The sequence below is a fragment of the Anguilla anguilla genome, chromosome 7 (assembly GCF_013347855.1).
Source record: "Anguilla anguilla isolate fAngAng1 chromosome 7, fAngAng1.pri, whole genome shotgun sequence".
In the NCBI taxonomy this organism is placed as follows: Eukaryota; Metazoa; Chordata; class Actinopteri; order Anguilliformes; family Anguillidae; genus Anguilla; species Anguilla anguilla.
The window spans coordinates 31304791-31323585 of record NC_049207.1 but is presented as its reverse complement, the minus strand read 5'-3'; the positions used below and the strand labels follow the sequence as shown (position 1 = coordinate 31323585).

The 18795-nt window shown below is 41.4% G+C and overlaps 1 protein-coding gene across 1 annotated transcript in view; it reads right to left on the bottom strand.

The window, feature by feature from the left end:
- LOC118232390 (V-type proton ATPase 116 kDa subunit a3-like) overlaps positions 1 to 18795 on the bottom strand; it is a 70108-nt gene that overhangs the window by 28067 nt on the left and 23246 nt on the right. The gene's annotated exons all lie outside the window — the stretch shown is intronic.

The window sequence follows — 18795 nt, the reverse complement described above, 5'->3', positions numbered from 1 at the left end:
GGTATACTTTAGCTAAGGAGGCACTGGGAAACAGCTTGACGCACGCAGTGCTAAGGAGGCTCTGGAAAACGCAGCCCATTTTATTTATTTTTATTGCAGTAGTCCATGAGTACATCCATTCCTAAAGCTGCATAGATTCGACATGATAGGCCTTCTGTTTTTGTTATTAGTGACCAACCTATCATAGATAAGTCATAGATAAGTTTAATGGATATACCCTTAATACCACTGCTCCTAATATGATCTGTCAATATTTGCATAGCAAGAAGAGATAAGGGGCAACCTTGACAGAGACCTCTTCTAATATCAAATCTTCTAAAAGAACCATGGCGCAGTTTTATTGATGTCATGGTTTGGGGTGTATTGGCCATCTTTGCCACCCTTGCCTCTTTAATTAGTCAATTAAAGGTTAATTGACGCACCTGTTCTGCGTTCTTGCCACTTTTGGCTTAATTTGGATCACCTGGTCCCACTTATATAAGCTCCGGCTGACTTTCAGTCGGGGCTTCTGTGTAAACTCGCATTTTCATAGAGCCGGTAAGGTATAGAAAAAACCGTCAAGAGAGTTTGTCTCAGTATTTAGACTTTGTTCAAATATTCTACAAAGGTCTCTTTATTAAGGTTTGTATAGGTCTGTTTTTAGGGCACAAAGTTGCCGGCAGACCACCTTAGGCTTTCTGTTTGTGGTGGTGACTCTTATCAGTCCTTTTGCCTTTTGGGCTGTTTGTTTTTGAGAGTTCACCTCCCCATTTCTGCACTGTTACATTACAGCCTTTGAGTTTTTTCTTTATTTTCCGCCCTTGGGGTTTCTTCAGGGTTGTTTTCTGTTAGCTGTACTCGGCTGGACTGTTTGTCCTAGGAGTATTGTTTGCTTTGGGCTACTCCCTTCTTTTTTTTTTCTTTCTTTTTGGGTCCGCGGTTCCGGGAGATTTCCTGTGGGACCTTTCTGTTGAGTTTGCTCTCCATTCCTCAGTCTTCCTAGACCTTGTGGCTAGCTCACCTGTGTGAGTAGCTTTTAGTTCGCTATTCGGTCGCATCTGGTTCTGACATCCCACGCCCTCACAATTGAACTATTGCTTTTTTATATAATGGTTTAATGGCCTTTAAGTGTTTCTCCATAACCAAAACGTTCTAATGCCTTAATCATAAAATGATATTCTATGGTGTCAAACTCTTTATAAAAGTAAAAAAAAAAGAGTATAACTCTTCATTTATTAAATATGAATAGTGTAATATATCTAATGTGAGTAATATTATTTGTGATACATCTACCAGTCATGAAACCTGACTGAGTTTCCTCTATAATATCATGAAGTCTTTCAGTTTTTTAGCAAGGCATATGGCAATTATTTTATAGTCATTTTGTAAAATGCTAATAGGTCTTCAATTATCCAATAAAAGTTTATCTTTTTGTGATTTGGGAATCAAGCTATAAGGCCCTGAGTCTTGGTTGGGGGAGGTCTTAATTCCCGAAGCTCTCTATGTACACTTTAAGAAGGAAAGGCGATATTTTCTTTGAGAATTTCTTATAGAAGTCAGCAGTAAGACCATCAGTGCCTGGGGACTTATTTAATTTCAGCTTACAGATGGCATCATCGATATAACTTATTGATGATTGTAGATCACATAAATCTCTATTTAGCTAATTTTAAAATATCTTTAATTGAATCCATGAAATTGTTGGTGGTGTCATTGATTCCTCTTGAATCAAAGTTTTTATTTTTTATTTTTTTAATGAAACTGCTCACAATGGTTGAAATTTTATTTGGGTCCTTAGTTATTACATCATCTTTCTTAAAGTGATCTCGAAGATTTCAGTTTCGTTCTCTATGGCGGTGCCAATGGCGAGAAGCGGTAATTGCAGGTGTGTTTTTTGGACCTCACTTCCCATAGATCCAACTGGATCCAACCAGTGTCGCCTGTGTGACGTCAGTCAGTTGGCACGCCAACTATAACACTTACTATTTACTGAATAAAAAACGGTTGTTATAAAAGTAACGTTATGTATATACTCATTCGTTGTCTAACATTAGGCTAACTCAAGATGTCTTTACACTGCCGAGCCGGGTTAAAATGGCGTAGCAAACCTGGGGTAGAATTAGTGATGATCAATTTCTGCAAACGTTCTTTATCCACCTTTTGCCCGGTATGAACATCTTTACACTGCAGAGAAGAATTTGCGGGATTCGCTGTGGCTCGTGCAATTATGTATCTCGTGCACAATAAGCAGTCTCTTTCGTGAATGATTGTTGTGTGGTCTTTTTGAAACAACTGCCTTGCAAAATGTTACCCCTGGTGTTTCTGGTTTTGCTAGCTAAACTGTTCGAGAATAAAGCTGAGCTGGGTGTTAAATTAGCGATCAGAACAAGAAGAATAAAACAAAAACAAAGGAGATTTCATCAAAAGGGCATAAAGGCTGAAGGAACATATGAGGAAGCGTAATAAAATAACAATGCTAATCCATACTGCCGTATTCTTTTATTTAGTTTTCTCCTGCATGACGTCTTCAGAAATCAGACCCGGCTCCGCTCCACATACCCCGGCTTTATTCCAATCATTATAATACATTGATGAACTCGATGGCAATGTAAATAACAGTAACGTTAAGGCCAGTTCAGATCAATGAAAATTGCAGTGGTGTGAACTGTCTAGTAGCAGAGCCGTTGCCTGCCCTGAGGTTTTAAAAGACAGTCCTTGTAAAATCGCCAAGTGCAGTTTTAGAACTTTTACAATCCGACGTCTTGGAATTTTGCAAGTTGCATCCAGTCTCGTTGCGAATCATTGATCTGAACTGGCCTTAAGTTAGCTACACTGCAACGTTGCAACAACATAGCATTGCATTCGAGAGACGGTTTGCGAGGTCGGTACCGGTTGGTAGCGTTAGCTAGCGTTTTTTTCTAATTGTTAGCCGACATTAGATTGTGTTAATTACATTAGCTAGCTAGCTAACGCAACGTTACCTGATATGAGAGATGGATACTGTGCGCAACGTTGTCTAAACTAATGTTGTCTTTCTTGACATGGTCTGGTAGCTAGCGTTAGCTGTGCAAATAGCAATGTAATTTAGTAAAAGTGCATTGTCATTAAATGTAATACGAAATCTACATCAACAAATAATATGATCTCTCATGTTACACAAAACCTTTTTAGGGTTCCATAACTCCCCCAACCCCCCCTTTCTCTGTTATTGTAACGCATGCAGAACCCGAAAAAAACAGTACGCCGCTCACACACAAGTGAGTTGAAGAGCGAGCCTGTTGCGTTAGTTCCACCTACCCTCTCTGACGGACCAACCACTGATGGGTGATGAAAAACGCGTCACTAACTGTGCGCCGCTTGTGATTTTTCTCGGGAATGTCGCCACAGACACCAAGTTTTTTAATCATGAATTATGATAATAATAATAGTATAAATTAATATAAAAATAGGCTCAATCACCATTGTGTTACCCAATTGCAGCGATAGATAGTGACTTAAAAGACATTTATTTTAATTTAATTTTAATTATTACTTTAAGTTTTGTTATACCATTATATTTTTGGGGAATCTTTTCTAATTTCAAGAAATAGCTAGAATTTCTTTCACCTTACTCGAGCCATTTTTTCCTGGAGCGAATATAAGCTCCTTGAGCTTTGTATGTAGATATTATCCAGTTTGTATGGTAATTCAGTTAATTTAACTATCTTCTTCAGACATCATTTCTGGCGAGATTTTAGAGATTTACATAATATTGTGGATTACATTTGTTTCTTCTATCTTTCTTTATTTTGCCAATTCAATCCCAGTTTTCATAATTTCCTGAGTTCGAATTAAATTCCCAGGTTTTTCTAAATGAATTTTGAATGATTGCCATTTCCAATATTTATCAATCATGTTATTAGTATGTTTCCAATACGTCATTATTTAAGAGTTATTTAGCTTCCAGTATGTTATATTCCCAGGTTTATATAACAGACGGTATAAGGAATCACTATTTAAAGTGGTGGGTGAAAAAAAGTGTGATTATGTGTAGGAAATCTATTGCACTGATGTTTCTCTTGTTCAATACTAGTAGTTATAATTATGATTGAGTCATGATTTTAAATGTAATGTTTTAATGCAGAGTTGCAGACAGTGCTTGTGTAGTAATTGTTTGTATGTGGGTAGATACAGAACAGGGCGAAGTAGCAGGAATGTAGAAATGTGGCGTTTGCTGATAAGAATGTTTTCTACAGTAGCCAAGTGAAGAAATATAGTTGGTAGGAATGGCACAGTGGTCTGCTGGTGTAACTTCAAGCCATTTGCCGTCATGAAAATGCATATGGCTGGCCGTGAATGACTTTTGGTAAAGCAAATATAAGTGTAAGAAAACGTTAGTGTAAAATATGAAAGTATCTGCCTGAGGGTGAGGCGGGAATTGATCCTTGGACCTCTGCCTTCCCGGTCTGTAACTTTGGCATGCAGTGCACCACCATGACATCACTATTCAATGCGTGAAATTTCATGGTCAAACTGTCCATGGTTTTGAAGAAGAACACAGGCCAGTAAGCACATTTGAGCTCCGGTTGAATCCATATGGCCTGGTGATATTGTAGCCGGTTAAGTGAACGTGCAGATGGTATGTCATAATGCAGTGTAAATGTTAGGTGAACGCTGGGTAGATGTGGTGCAAAAGCAATAATTAAGAAGTAATAGACAATTATTACTGAGTTAAATAAACCTGCCGGGGCTTGAACCTGGGAGCCTATGATCCAGTGACATTGACCACTCAACCATGAACGGACTAGCTGTTGAGACTGTAAATGTTTTAGAGTAAAAAGATATGGCTATTTTGCTTGAGTATGTGAAATTTTGATTTTCTCGTGTAGGTGAAGGATTGGCTGGTGTCAGTAAAATGTCCAACGGGGACACATTTTGTTTGTGGGATAGGCGGCAGGAAAATAAGAAGAGAAGAAGAATAAGGAGAAAATGCAAAATCCCCTTAGTTTGGGGCTTTATTGTGTGGACATGTGAAGTTGTTTATGAATTCTGTCTGTTAAAATGGGGTGAGAATGTACAGAATTTAATGTTTTTTAGGGCTGAATGTCTGTGGCTGTTGTGGTTATTTCTGTGGGGAACCCTGAAAAGTGCCAAACTCTCGGTGCTGTATAGGTATGGGGCATGCCGCCCCACCAATGTGTAACTTGACAGGATGGCATACCTGCCATCCCAATGAGCCAACCACCACCACTGTCTGTGTATAAGGGTACCCGCAAACTTTAACACTAATCTGTAGTTAACCTTTTGCAGGTCACTTAAAACGAGTATAAATTAATGCTGTCAATTTTCAGACTATACAGCCTACTAGATTTTTCTTAATCCATCGGCCGTGTTTGGAAGAACTGCCAGGCTACCCACAAGTCCCACTGCTATCAGGCTATCCGTGGATTGGCTTTGCACGCCTATAGGTCTAAATAATGGGAAATCATGATGGAAATGCCTTCTATGGAAAAAGAAGCCTATTTTGCCACCCCAGGATGTCACAGTTCGGCAATATTGACAGAATAAATTATCATCTTATGGTTTATTGCTGGTGGGGTTAGCTTATGTTAAAATCAATTCCTAACCTTAAATGCAGATTTGACTGACATGCACGTTTTGCTGGTAACTTGGACATTGCGATGTCTCAATTGTTGCGTCTCTCTTGTGTATCTCAAATCTTGTGTTTGACACATACAAGCCTGATTCCTTGAAGAGTACAACAAGGCAGACGAGACGCCAGGGAAAGGATCCTGTCCAGTACCAAGTCAGAGATGAGACCAGTAACAAGCATATAACCATGAGCAGATTCTTATCCCATGAAAAAACCAAAGCCGATTTGACTGAGTACTTGGCAGCAAAGACTCTGGAATACAGCCAAAATTCCCCTAAGTTGGTCATCACCGCAGCATCTGGTCGCACAAAGAGCAACAAAGATGTCGGAAGCTTCAGCGAAAACAACCATGAGGAAGCTGACACCTTGATCTGCCTTGCAGCAAGACGAAACTCTGCAGATGTTCAACTTTTCTCTCCTGACACAGATGTCCTGATTTTGGCAATAGCCAACTATAATAATAATAATAATAATAATAATAACTTTATTTGTATAGCACTTTTAATGCATGAAATGCAGCCCAAAGTGCTTCACATTGTAGCAGATAAAAATTAAAATATATAGATAAATTAAGATGGTAATAAATGCATAGATAGAGGCATTTAAGGTACATGAAAGAAAATACATAAAAAATTTGAAATAAAAGATCAATTAAGATGGTAAAAGTGCATAGATACAAAAATAAATAAATAAAATTAAAAAGTGCATAAATAAAAGCCTTTAAGGTACATGGAAAGAAAATACAATTAAAATACATTAAAAATACATAAAATACATTATAAAGTAATAAAAGTTCAATAATTAAGAGCAAAGGCAGAGATGGCCCAGAAAACCGTGGAACAGATATTTAATTAAAAGCCTGCTCGAACAGGTAGGTTTTGAGCAGTTTTTTAGAAATGTTCACAGAGCTTGCATTTCTGATGTGTCTAGGTAGGGTGTTCCACAGTTTTGGGGAGTAATAGCTAAAAGCGGCTTCCCCACTCATTTGTGTAGTAATTTGGGAATGGTTAAAAGGTCAGCACCTGAGGACCGGAGGTCTCTTGTTGGCTGATACGAAGTTAGAAAGTCAGAGATGTATGTGGGTGCTGTGCCATTTAAAGCTTTGAAGGTGAGTAAAACTACCTTGAAGTCAATTCTAAATGAAACTGGGAGCCAGTGCAAGGTGGCTAGGACAGGAGTGATATGCTCTTTCTTTTTGGTCTTTGTTAAAAATCTGGCAGCCAAATTCTGAATGAGCTGAAGTTTCTCTATTGATTTTTTGGGCAGTTTGGTGAAGAGGGCATTGCAATAGCCTAGTCTGCTAGTAATAAAAGCGTGCTCTAATTTCTCTGCATCCTTTTGTGTTAAAAACGACCGTACTTTCGCAACATTTCTCAGGTGGAAGAAATCTGTTTTTGTCACCTTGCTAATATGGGCTTTAAAATTTAAGTCGGAATCTAAGATGACACCTAGGCTTTTAACTTCTGGTTTGGTTTGGGGAGCAAGGTCCCCGAGCTTACTAAAAAGGGTTTCTCTCTTAGATTTTGGTCCTAGCAACAGTATCTCTGTTTTATCCTCATTTAGTTTTAGGAAGTTGTAAACATCCATTTGTTTATAGCCGCCAAACAGGCAGTTAGCGAGCATAGGCCGTCTGGGTCGGGCTCCGTTGGCTCAACAGAGATGTATAGTTGGGTGTCATATACATAACTATGAAAGTTTACATTGTACTGGTTGATGTGACCTAATGGAAGCATATACAGTGAGAATAGCAGGGGACCAAGACAACTTCCCTGAGCTACGCCATAGGGTAACTCATGTTTGGTAGATACGTAGTCGCCCAGGCTAACGAGAAAAGTTTTACCAGTTATGTAGGTTCGAAACCAGTTTAGAGCATTTTCAGAAAGACCAACCCAGTTTGCAAGACGGTCAATTAGAATGTTATGATTAATGCTGCGCTTAAATCTAAGAGGATGAGGATTGACACTTTATTCAAATCAGTAGCAAATCTAAGATCATTTGCTATTTTGACTAGAGCCGTTTCTGTGCTGTAATTAGATCTGAAGCCTGATTGGAACTTTTCTAGGATACTGTTCTCATTTAAAAAGGAATTAAGTTGATTAAAAACCACTTTGTCTAAAACTTTGCTCATGAATGGCAGATTGGATACGGGTCTGTAATTATTAAGAATGTTATTATCTAGATTTGACATTTTTAGCAGAGGCTTCACTACTGCTGTTTTGAAGGCATTAGGAAAGATACCGGTTTCTAAGGAGGTGCTGATTATCTTTAGGATGGAAGGAGACAGACTACTGTAGACATTTTTGAGAAATTTGCTGGGGACTGGGTCAAGAGGTCAAAAGGTGGAGGAGTTTGTTTGAGTTACAGTTTTGCAGAGTTCAGTTTCTGTAATATTTTTAAAGCATCTAAGAGTCAGCGGGTTGTTTTCAGGTGTGTCAGGCTTATTACTAGTTCTGACAATGCCTGTCCTAATCAAGTTAACTTTGTTTTTGAAGAAGCTTGCAAATTATTCACATTTCAGAGCAGAGGTTTGACTGATTGAGTCAAGGGGGGTTGGATTTAGTAGCCTGTCAATGGTAGAGAATAGAACCCTAGAGTTTCCGCTATTTTCAGTGATGACTTTAGAAAAGCGGATCTGTCTCTCATTGCGAACAGCTTTGTTATAAGTCGCAGTGCTATCTTTCAGAATGCTACGGTGGACCTCAAGTTTAATTTTTCTCCATGTTCTTTCAGCTTTTCTACAGGATCGCTTTAGGTCACAAGTAGTTCTGTTCCTCCACGGTGTTGTCTTGAGGCGTGACCTTTTTTTGGTTTTTAAGGGAGCTAATTTGTCAAGCATGACATTCAGTTTACTGTTGAAGGCATCTACTATTTCATTTAGAGGATAGTTAGAAATATCTTGATCTAGGGAACTTGCGAGTTCAGCAAACTGAAGTTCTGCTGTCGTGTCTAGATAATGTTTTTTATGGTTTCGTTTTTTTTGTGGTTTCAGACTTAATCCTTATTGTATCCAGTTGAACATTGAAAAATACAGAATAATGATCAGATACATTGATATCGGATACCAGTAGATTGGAGACAGTAATCCCTTTTGAGATAACTAAATCAAGAGTGTTACCGAGGTAGTGGGTAGTCTCTGTAACATGCTGGTTTAATTCTAGGCTATCTAGGATATTTAGGAACTTAGTTGCTCTAGTATCAGATGTGTTATTTACATGGATGTTGAAATCGCTATTTAAAACTATTCGATCATAATTAGCGATGATGAGCGACATAAGTTCAGAGAAATCCTGTCCATAGTTCGGGAGGGTGGTATATTGTTATTATGAGTGCGGTCGGTTCGGCTTTAATAGTGAAGGCAATATACTCAAATGAGGAAAACTTGCCAAAGCTGATCCTAGTACAGTTAGATTTATCTGAGAAAGTAACGGCAATTCCACTGCCTCTTTTATTCTGCCTAACGGAGTGGAAGAAATTGTAGTTGGGGGGACAGGCTTCAACAAGGACAGCAGCACTATCAGAGATGAGCCACGTCTCAATAAGAAGTCTAATTGTTTTTTCCGAGAGAAAATCATTGATTGTAAATGTTTTAGTGGTGAGTCATCCTACATTTAGCAGAGCCATGTTTGCTGTAGGTGTATTTAGAAGTGGAATATGACTAGGTATTGTAGAGATATGTTGGGTTTCTGGTGTTACAGTTTTTGGCTCTGCTTTTCAATCTACGCTGGGTAGAGATCAAAGTCGGGATAGGACTTGGCGATATAGATTCTAAATTAAAACCAGAGACATAGGTACTACTACATAACATAGGTACATGGGGTTCCCAGCTATGACTTGTTGCCAAAGAACACTTCAATCTCGATGGCATCAGGTGTTCTGCAGATCCAACCATTCTGGGATATTCTAGGTCCAGAAAAGGCAAAAGCATTACCTGTATTCCATGCATTCTGTGGTGCTGACAACACTGGAAGGTTTGCAAGAGTGGGTAATGTGTTGTTATGTGTTTTATATGAAGCACACGGGAGAGCAAGTGGTGAGTTTAGTTTAACTTTTACTGTCGCCATTACCAACCAAATAAGCATCACATAACAATTTAAACAAAATACAAGCATTAGTCTCAATTTCAAAATTCTTAAACTAAAATAGATATTCCATCTATTTAAATAATGCTCAACACAAAAAACTTAAACAGTCCATCAGAGGAGCCTATTCCTCAATCAGTCTCTGTCACTGTTTAACAATTCTTCCGTTTCTTGTTTTGACAGGTGAATTTTGGAGGTCTGTAGGACCAGTATCGTTCGGCCCTGTGGCACTTTGTTCTGGCTCCACCTAGATTCTGCCTGGCACTTCTTCATAGTCCATTTCCTGGTTGTGTTTGCGGTTAATGTCTAAAATTTGTCCTTTTCCTTTTGTTTTCAACAGAAACTTCCTATTCCGTCTGAAATCTTGTCCATCCTGCATTCGCACGACATAGGATCTTGGTTGCTCTGCGAGGGCTGTTACTTGAGCTGGTTTCCAGCTTCCTTCATGCCACATCTGGACTCTTTCACCAATCGTGAGTGTTGGAAGAGGCTTGGACCCTTGGTTGAAGTACTCCTTTTGTTTCCTTCGTCTTTCAACCAAAAGCTGCTTCACCGGGCCTGCTACTGTCTTGGGCTGCAGCAGCTGCGGAGGAGTTGGAAGTCTTGTTCTCGCACGTCTGCCAAACAGCAGCTGAGTGGATGATGCTCCAAGATCGTCAATAGGGGTATTCCTCAGGTTCAGCAGTGAGATGTATGGATCTGTTCCATCAGCTTTCGCCTTTTTAAGCATGAGCTTGACAGTCTGCACTCCTCTCTCCGCCATTCCATTGGATTGTGGATAATTGGGGCTAGAAGTTGTGTGGCAGAACTCCCATTTCTTTGCAAAGGTCCTGAACTCACTTGAGCTGAACTGCGGTGCCTTATCACTTATGAAAATGTCCGGTATGCCGTACCTGGCGAACTGCGACTTGAGGTGAGTAATGACTGTTGCACTTTGTGCGTCATTCTTCTGCCATTCTACTTCCATGAATTTGGAATGGTAATCCACAATGAGTAGGTATTCTTGCTTGTCAAACGTGAACAAATCCACGCCAATCTTCTCCCAGTGTCTCTCTGGAGCACTATGCGGGTGCAGTGGCTCTTTCGTTTGAAACCGTCTGTAAGTGTTACATACCGCATAGCTGTTCACCATATCTGTTATGGTTTGAGACATCCCGGGCTAGAAGACCAGGTCTCTTGCTCCTCATCTGCTGCTCTCAATTCCATAGTGGCTTTCATGAATGCGGTTTAGCATTTCTCTTCTCATTTCCGCTGGAACTATGATTCTGGGACCTGGCTTCGTGTTTCAGGCCAGCCGGACAGCACTGTGTCTTTTAGTTTTGTCAGCGTCTCATCATTTATTGTTTTTCTTTTTATCTCTTCTAATTTGTCACTGGAGACAGGTAAGTTCGTCATCAGCATGTTCACCTGTGCTTTGACCTCTTTTTCAGATTCTTCTGTTTCGTCACTGGAGACAGGCATGTTTGTCTTCAACGTGTGCACTTGTATGTCGTTCTTCTTTTCAGGTTCTTCATTGTCTGGTAAGTAAGCTCGTGACAATGCATCTGCAATGTTCATTAATTTACCTGGCTTGTACCTAACCTTGAGCTGGTACTTTTGTAAGCGCATTAACAGTCTCTGGATTCAAGCCGGAGCGCTGCTCAACGGCTTTTTCATAATGACCTCTAATGGTTTGCGGTCAGTCTCAACATCAGCATCTTTCCCATAAATGAATTGATGAAATCTTTCTACCCCAAACACGATCGTTAACATCTCTTTTTCTATTTGCGCGCAGCGCTGTTCGGTCGACGTTATTGCTCTTGAAGCATATGCTACCGTTCTGTCCTCCTGTAGCAATACAGGAGGACAGCAATCAACAGATAGTGTGACAGGTAAGTCATCATAATACTTCAGCAACGGTGCTTCAGTGAGCATGGTCTTCAACTTGTCCAGCGCACGCTGGTGCTTCTCCTGCCACTGCCACATGACATCATCTCTGGTGAGCTCACACAGTGTCTCTGTATGCTCTGGCAGGTGTGGGACAAATTTAGCTAAAAATGTCACCATTCCTAAGACCCATTCAGCATCCTTTTTGCATTCTGGGGTGGGCATTTTCTCAATTGCCTCTATTTTCCTCTTGTCAGGTTTCAATCCATTTTTTGACAGCACGTGACCCAGGTATTTTATTTCCTCCAAACCAATTTTGCACTTTTCTTTGTTTAGCCTGAAGTTTTTTGCCCTAGCACCTGCTTTAATCTCTGATCATGCTGCTCCTTCGTCTCTGCCCATATCAGAATGTCATCTATGTAGGTCTCTACACCCTCGATGCCCTCATACAGCTGTCTCACCATCCTGTGAAACACTTCAGGTGCCGAATTTATTCCAAAGGCCAAGCGTAAAAACCTATACCAGCCAAAGGGCGTGTTGAATGTGCACAGAAGAGAGCTGTCATCATCCAACTGAAGCTGCCAAAAGCCAGAGCTGGCATCAAGAAACGAAAAGTACTTTGCTTTCACAAGCCTGTGAGTGATTTCGTCTACCATAGGCAGCTGGTAGTGTTCTCTCATGATCGCTGTATTTAAGTCACGCAGTCAAGACATACGCGTTGGTTGCCATTTGGTTTTTCAATAATCACAAATGGATTCACCCACTGGGTCGGTTTTTCAATTTTCTGGATCACGTTTAATTTTTCCATTCTGTTTAACTCCGTTTTGAATCCCTCTCTAAGCATGACTGGCACCTCTCTAGGTGGGTGTACTTCTGGTGTGACATCTTTGTTCACGTGAATGGTGTGCTTTCCTTCCAGGCTCCCCAGACCCTCAAACACATCTGCATATTCAGTGAAAATGTCCTTTTTGTCATTTTTATTGACCATCATCACTCTCTGTATTAGCTTTAGTTCCTAACATGTCTGTATTGAGCTTGTCAAATTGTCAAATTGCCTCCAGGGGGCGTCTGGTTCGTAACGTCACAGCCCAATGTTAAAATCCTATTGACTTTAAAAAAATCATTGATTGTAAAATATCTATAGTGATTAAAAATGAAAGATTTCTCACGTTTTTTTGGGACCGTCATTCTATACCGTAGCATGTGCTTGGTTATATTTATTTCAATCTCTGGAGGGAAAAAAACGGATTTATGTCGATTTACGATGCGCTTGTGGTCCTGAACTACACTAAATCAATCAGTCGCACGGATACACGTCACAACCACGTGTGCTTGTAAGTCTACCCGCCAAGTGCGGTGCCTTGGCTGCCCCTAACTGCTGGTCTAGGATCAGATTTCCTTACCCAGGTCCTAACTTCAACCATTATAGTAGGAGAAGAAAATAACTGACTCTGGACCAGCAGATAGGGCCAACTGCACCCAACACCGGTGGCTAGCTAGCTATACCCACGACAAATGCGGTGCCACTGGTTAGCTTAATGCATTTTTTCAATTGTCAGGACAATAATGTTAAGAAGGGAGAAAATCATTCCAAATCCAACCATGTAAAGCAGGCCATATACAGCCAGAGTAGATTAGCGGGTCTGTTAGCGCCAGCATGAAATATTGTTTATAAAGTTTCGGTTAGCTAACGTTAACGTTAGGAATGGCTGGATCAGCAGGTAGCTAGCTAGCTGTCAAAGTCAGGTTTATTTGTCATTACAAACCATATGCTGTACAGTACACGATGTAACGAAACTTCCTTTCGCAAGGCTTCGGTGTAACATAGACTTTCAGTCTGCTCACAGCACTTACAAAGGAATACACACATTTTGAAAATCAGAATCACAGTGCACTTAGACAAGACAGGTGCAGTAGACAAGAGATAGACCATTTCTAATAAACAGTTTTATTAAAACATAGTAAGTAGTAAATATATTGTCGGTAATTTATCGAAAACCATGCTGGCTAGCTATATTGTTGTTGTGTTGTGATTAAAAATATATATGACGTTATATTCCATTTGAAATTACGTCTTAAGTTAGTTAGGTTAGGTTGTAGGCTACTCTTTTATACGGTCTATGGTTGTACTTTATAGATCCCTGAAAGGAAACCCTGTTGTCATCACGACCGTACAATTATGATTCGAAATAAACAATATAACTTAATAGTAACAAATCTGTTCAAATCTTTCCAGTAATTTTAAATTGAAATACGATATCAAAATTACACTAGAAGTAGAAGGGCGCAAGCGTGTACCAGCTGAGCCGTGACGATATAAGCGTGCGTCGTGAGCACAGTACCGGTATGTGTAGTTCCTAAGCGTACTAAACGTACACAACATTGTACCTTGTACTTCTCATGGGTCAATCATGCTGCTGATATTATATTTCATGAGTCATGTATGTCATGAGTACCGCATACCAATAGCTAACTGGTTCCCGACTTGTAACTAAAAATATTGCTTATTGAAAATTGCCCCATTCATTTTCCCATTGACAAATTTGTTGGAAAACGAGGGGAGTGGCTTGGTGACGTTAACACTTACAAGCTCTATTCCAAGTATTGATTTGGCTTCCTTTTCAACCACTATGAATTTAACCATGTGAGTTTTCTTCATGTGTTTGACTTTTAAGTGGTACATCCCTTTAACTGGTATTTTCTGACCTGTGTACGTAGAGAGCATTACTTCTGTGTTTTTGAGCATGTTCTTTTTTTCTAATCTCTCATCAGTGTGTTTCTGTGCTTGCACTACACCTACAAACAGACTGTGATGCTGTGGAATCCTCATCCACTGTGTGCACTTTCTTGGCTGCTCTGCACATCTTTGGAAAGTGGTTCATTTTTTCACAGTTCTTACATTGTTTGCCATAAGCAGGACAATTGCGTGCTGTATGTTCTGTTCTACAACATTTGCAATTGAATTTGTTTGCTTTCCCACTAGCACTCGCTTCCTGTTGGCTTTTCTGTTAACTTTTTTCTGTGTGTACTTTTGTTTCACAGCATCCCCGGTTGCACTGCCCACACGCGCTGAGCCCTGTGCATTGCGTTCCTGAACATGCATCTGCAAAATTTGAGCTTTAGTCGTTTCTGCAGCTATGCATATTTGCAAGGCTTTATCGAGAGTGAGATCAACTTCTCTCAAAAGTCTTTCTCTCAATGTGCCAGACGTGATTCCGCAAACTACTCTGTCGCGAATAAGGGATTCTTGTAATGTTCCAAATTCTCATGACTTGGCTCTGTGCTTCAATTCAGTGATGTACTGACTAATTGTCATGTTCCCTTGCACACACGTGAAGAACCTGTATCTTTCGTATGTAATGTTTGCTTTCGGGTTACAGAAATTCTTAAACATCTCCATGATTTTATCCAGTTTATGCCTATCTTCGGCATTTGTGAACGAGAATGTATTATACACTTCGAGCGCTTCTTCGCCAGCTACATGGAGAAACAGTGAGGACTGTACCTTATCTTCCTTGCTAGCATACCCTGCAGCAAACAGATATAGCTCGAACCGTTGCCTAAATCTTCTCCAGTTTTCCGACAGGTTACCGTGCTGCAAATCCAGTCCAGCGGGTGTCATGGTTCTGGGGTGCAGTGGCCTTGTGCTGCCACTAGAAGGCACCCGGCGTCTGGGAATTTCTTAATTTGTTCCAGGTGTCTGATTCCCAATTATTTTCACCTGGGGAGGTGCCCTTATAAGCACTGACAGAACAGCAATCAGTGCTTCTGTGTAAAACCCCTTTTTCACTAAGCCGGTAAGGTATAGGTGCTCGGTGGACGGTGTACAGAATTGTGTTCGTGGGTGATTCTGTGTCCTCTTTTAAGGCGTTCAGTCTCTTAGCGCAGTGAGCGCATTCTGACGCCTTAGGGTATTTGTACTTTTATTTTGAGCTTGTGTGAGCCGTTGGGTATTGGGATGTTGTCCCTGGTACTGTATTTTGTTTGTGTCTTTCTGAGCTGCGTCTCAGGTTTTTCTTTTTGAGTAATTTTGCTACTCAGTTGTCTTTTTTTTTTTAAGACCAGTTTTGGGTTTGGTACCAGAGCTTCGCCTCTGTACCACTGGTCCCTTTCTTTTTCGCCCTGGTTTTCACGGGTAGTTTTTGGTTTCGCGAGCCAGTTTTACGGCTGGACAAGGTTGTCCTTCGGAGTTGCTTTTTACTCCGTGTTTTCTTTTGGTTTATGATCCTGTGTGTGCGGGAGTTGCTCTCCCAAGGATCTTATTTTTGTGTTTTAGTTTCTGGTGTTCCCTTTCCTTTGTCCTTCGGGACTTTGTGGTTAACGCTTCCTGTAGTGTTAGCTTTTCGTTCCCCTGTATTAGTCGCTTCTGGTTCTCCAACACCCCCCCACCTTTATAGCGGGTGGTTTCAGTCCTTTCATGGCGAAGGGATTCACTTTTAGATTAGATTAGATTCAACTTTATTGTCATTGCACAGAGTACACGTACTGAGACAACGAAATGCAGTTAGCATCTAACCAGAAGTGCAAAAGAAGCAGTAAAGTGCAGTAAGGTGTATGTACATAAGTGAATAAATATGAATACAATATGATAAATATGAATACAATACAATGTGGTATAAACAGTATAGACATTTATAAACAGTATAGACAGTGGATCGGTATAAACATGATAAATATATTATTAGCAAGGTGCGGCAGTGCAAGGTTCAGTCATTGGAGTAAGGTGAGTGGGGGGGGGGGGGGGGGCTGCCACTGTGGTGCAGAGTTCAGCAAGGTGACAGCTGAGGGGAAAAAGCTGTTCCTGAACCTGCTGGTCCTAGAACGGAGGCTCCTGTAGCGCCTCCCAGAGGGAAGAAGGGCAAACAGTCTGTGGCTGGGGTGAGAGGTGTCCCTGGCGATGCTGCATGCCTTCCACAGACACCGCTTGTGCTGGACAGTCTGAATTGCTGGGAGTGGAGTGCTGGTGATGTGTTGGGCGGTTTTCACCACCCTCTGAAGTGCTTTCCGGTCCGAGGCAGAACAGCTGCTGTACCAAACTGTGATGCAGTTGGTGAGGATGCTTTCAATTGTGCAGCGGTAGAAGTTCACCAGAATCTGAGGAGACAGATGGGCTTTCATCAGTCTCCTCAGGAAGAAGAGTCGCTGGTGAGCCTTCTTGACCAGGGTCGAAGTGTTGAGGGCCCAGGAGAGGTCCTCGGAGATGTGGACGCCCAGAAACTTGAAGCTGGTGACACGCTCAACCTCCGTCCCGTCAATGCAGATAGGGGTGTGCGTGCCTCCTTTGGTCTTTCTGAAGTCCACAATGAGCTCCTTGGTCTTCTTGGTGTTGAGGGCCAGGTTGTTGTTGGCGCACCACGCCGCCAGGTGCTGGACCTCCTCCCTGTAGGCTGTCTCATTGTTGTTATTTATGAGACCAACCACCGTTGTGTCGTCTGCAAACTTGATAATGGTATTGGAGCCATGTACAGGAGTGCAGTCATGGGTGAAGAGGGAGTATAGGGGAGGACTCAGCACACAAGAAGTTCTGGAAAACAGTCAAGTCCATGGAAAACAAACTTGCTTCTCCTCATCTACCCACCTCTATGAAATTCGGTGAAATTATTTTTAATGATAAACCACGCATGGCCACGCTCTTCAACCACCACTTCGTGAAGTCATCTCATGTCTTTGATGCAGCTCCTAACACTGCCTCAACTCATACTCCTACTTCATCATCCAGCATTAACAGCTTCTCCCTTCAACCTGTAATGGTTTCGGAAGTCCTGGATGAACTCATTAAGTTAGATCCAAACAAGTCAGCTGGATCTGATGGGCTTGACCCTGTGTTTTTAAAAGCAGCCGCTCATATTATTGCTGCCCCCATTACAAGACTGTTTAACCTGTCATTTCAACTGTCTGTATTCCCCCTTGACTGGAAATCTGCCATGATTCTCCCCCTCTTCAAAGGAGGCTCTAGCTCTGACCCGAACTGCTACAGGCCAATTTCCATCTTGCCCTGCCTGGCCAAAGTCATAGAGAAACTGGTTCATAAACAACTAATTCACTTCATTGACTCTAATCACATTCTGTCTGACCTGCAGTCTGGGTTTAGGACAGGCCATGGATGTATCACCGCTACCCTGAAGGTCCTTGACGACATCGTTACCGCCATGGACAACAAGCAAGTCTGTGTAGCTGCTTTTATAGACCTAGCCAAGGCTTTTGACTCAGTCGACCATAATATCCTCCTGCAAAGACTTAGTAGCATTAGCCTGTCCAGCAGATGCTGCAACTGGTTTGCCAGCTACCTTGCTGATCGTGTCCAGAGGGTGAAGACCGAAAACATCACATCGGAACCACTTGCCATCACTAAAGGTGTGCCTCAAGGCTCCATCTTAGGCCCAACCTTGTTCTCCATCTACATTAACGAGGTAGCCAAGGCCGTTGGTAGCTCCCAGATACATCTGTATGCTGATGATACTATCATATATTCAGCTGGCCCCTCACTCCATGCTGCTGTGTCCACTCTTCAACAAAGCCTCACCTCCATCCAGCAGTCTTTCCACAACCTCCACCTGCTCCTCAACTCCAAAAAGACCAAATGTATGCTGTTTGACCGGAAAAATCTCAACATCTCCAGCCCCCCTAAGATTTTCAGTGCTGATGGCTTGGAACTGGAGTTTGTCAGCTCCTATAAATACCTTGGCCTCTGGTTGGACTCATCTCTCTCATTTAACACTCACATCAATAACCATCTGGCTAAAGTCAAAGCTAGACTTGGTTTTCTGTATCGAAACAAGGCTTCTTTCACGCACTCCGCCAAATACACTCTTGTGAAAATGACCATCCTTCCTCTGTTTGACTACGGTGATATAATCTATAAAATGGCATCAAAGGGCAGCCTTAGCAAGCTCGACACACTCTACCACTCAGCAATCCGTTTTGCCACACGCGCACCCTTCACCACTCACCACTGTGATCTCTACAAACTGGTGGATTGGCCCTCCCTTCATACCAGGCGGCTACAACATTGGCTGCAATTAGTTTATAAAATACTCCTGGGAAAGACACCCTGCTACCTCTCAAACCTCCTGCACATTTCCGACAGCAATTACTGCTTAAGATCCAGTGATTTCATAATGCTCATCATTCCAAAAGTCCGTACTGTCTTTGGCCGTAATTCCTTTCGTTTTGCCGCTGCAAATGATTGGAACACACTACAAAACACACTCTCACTCACAGCTCTCACATCTCTCAACA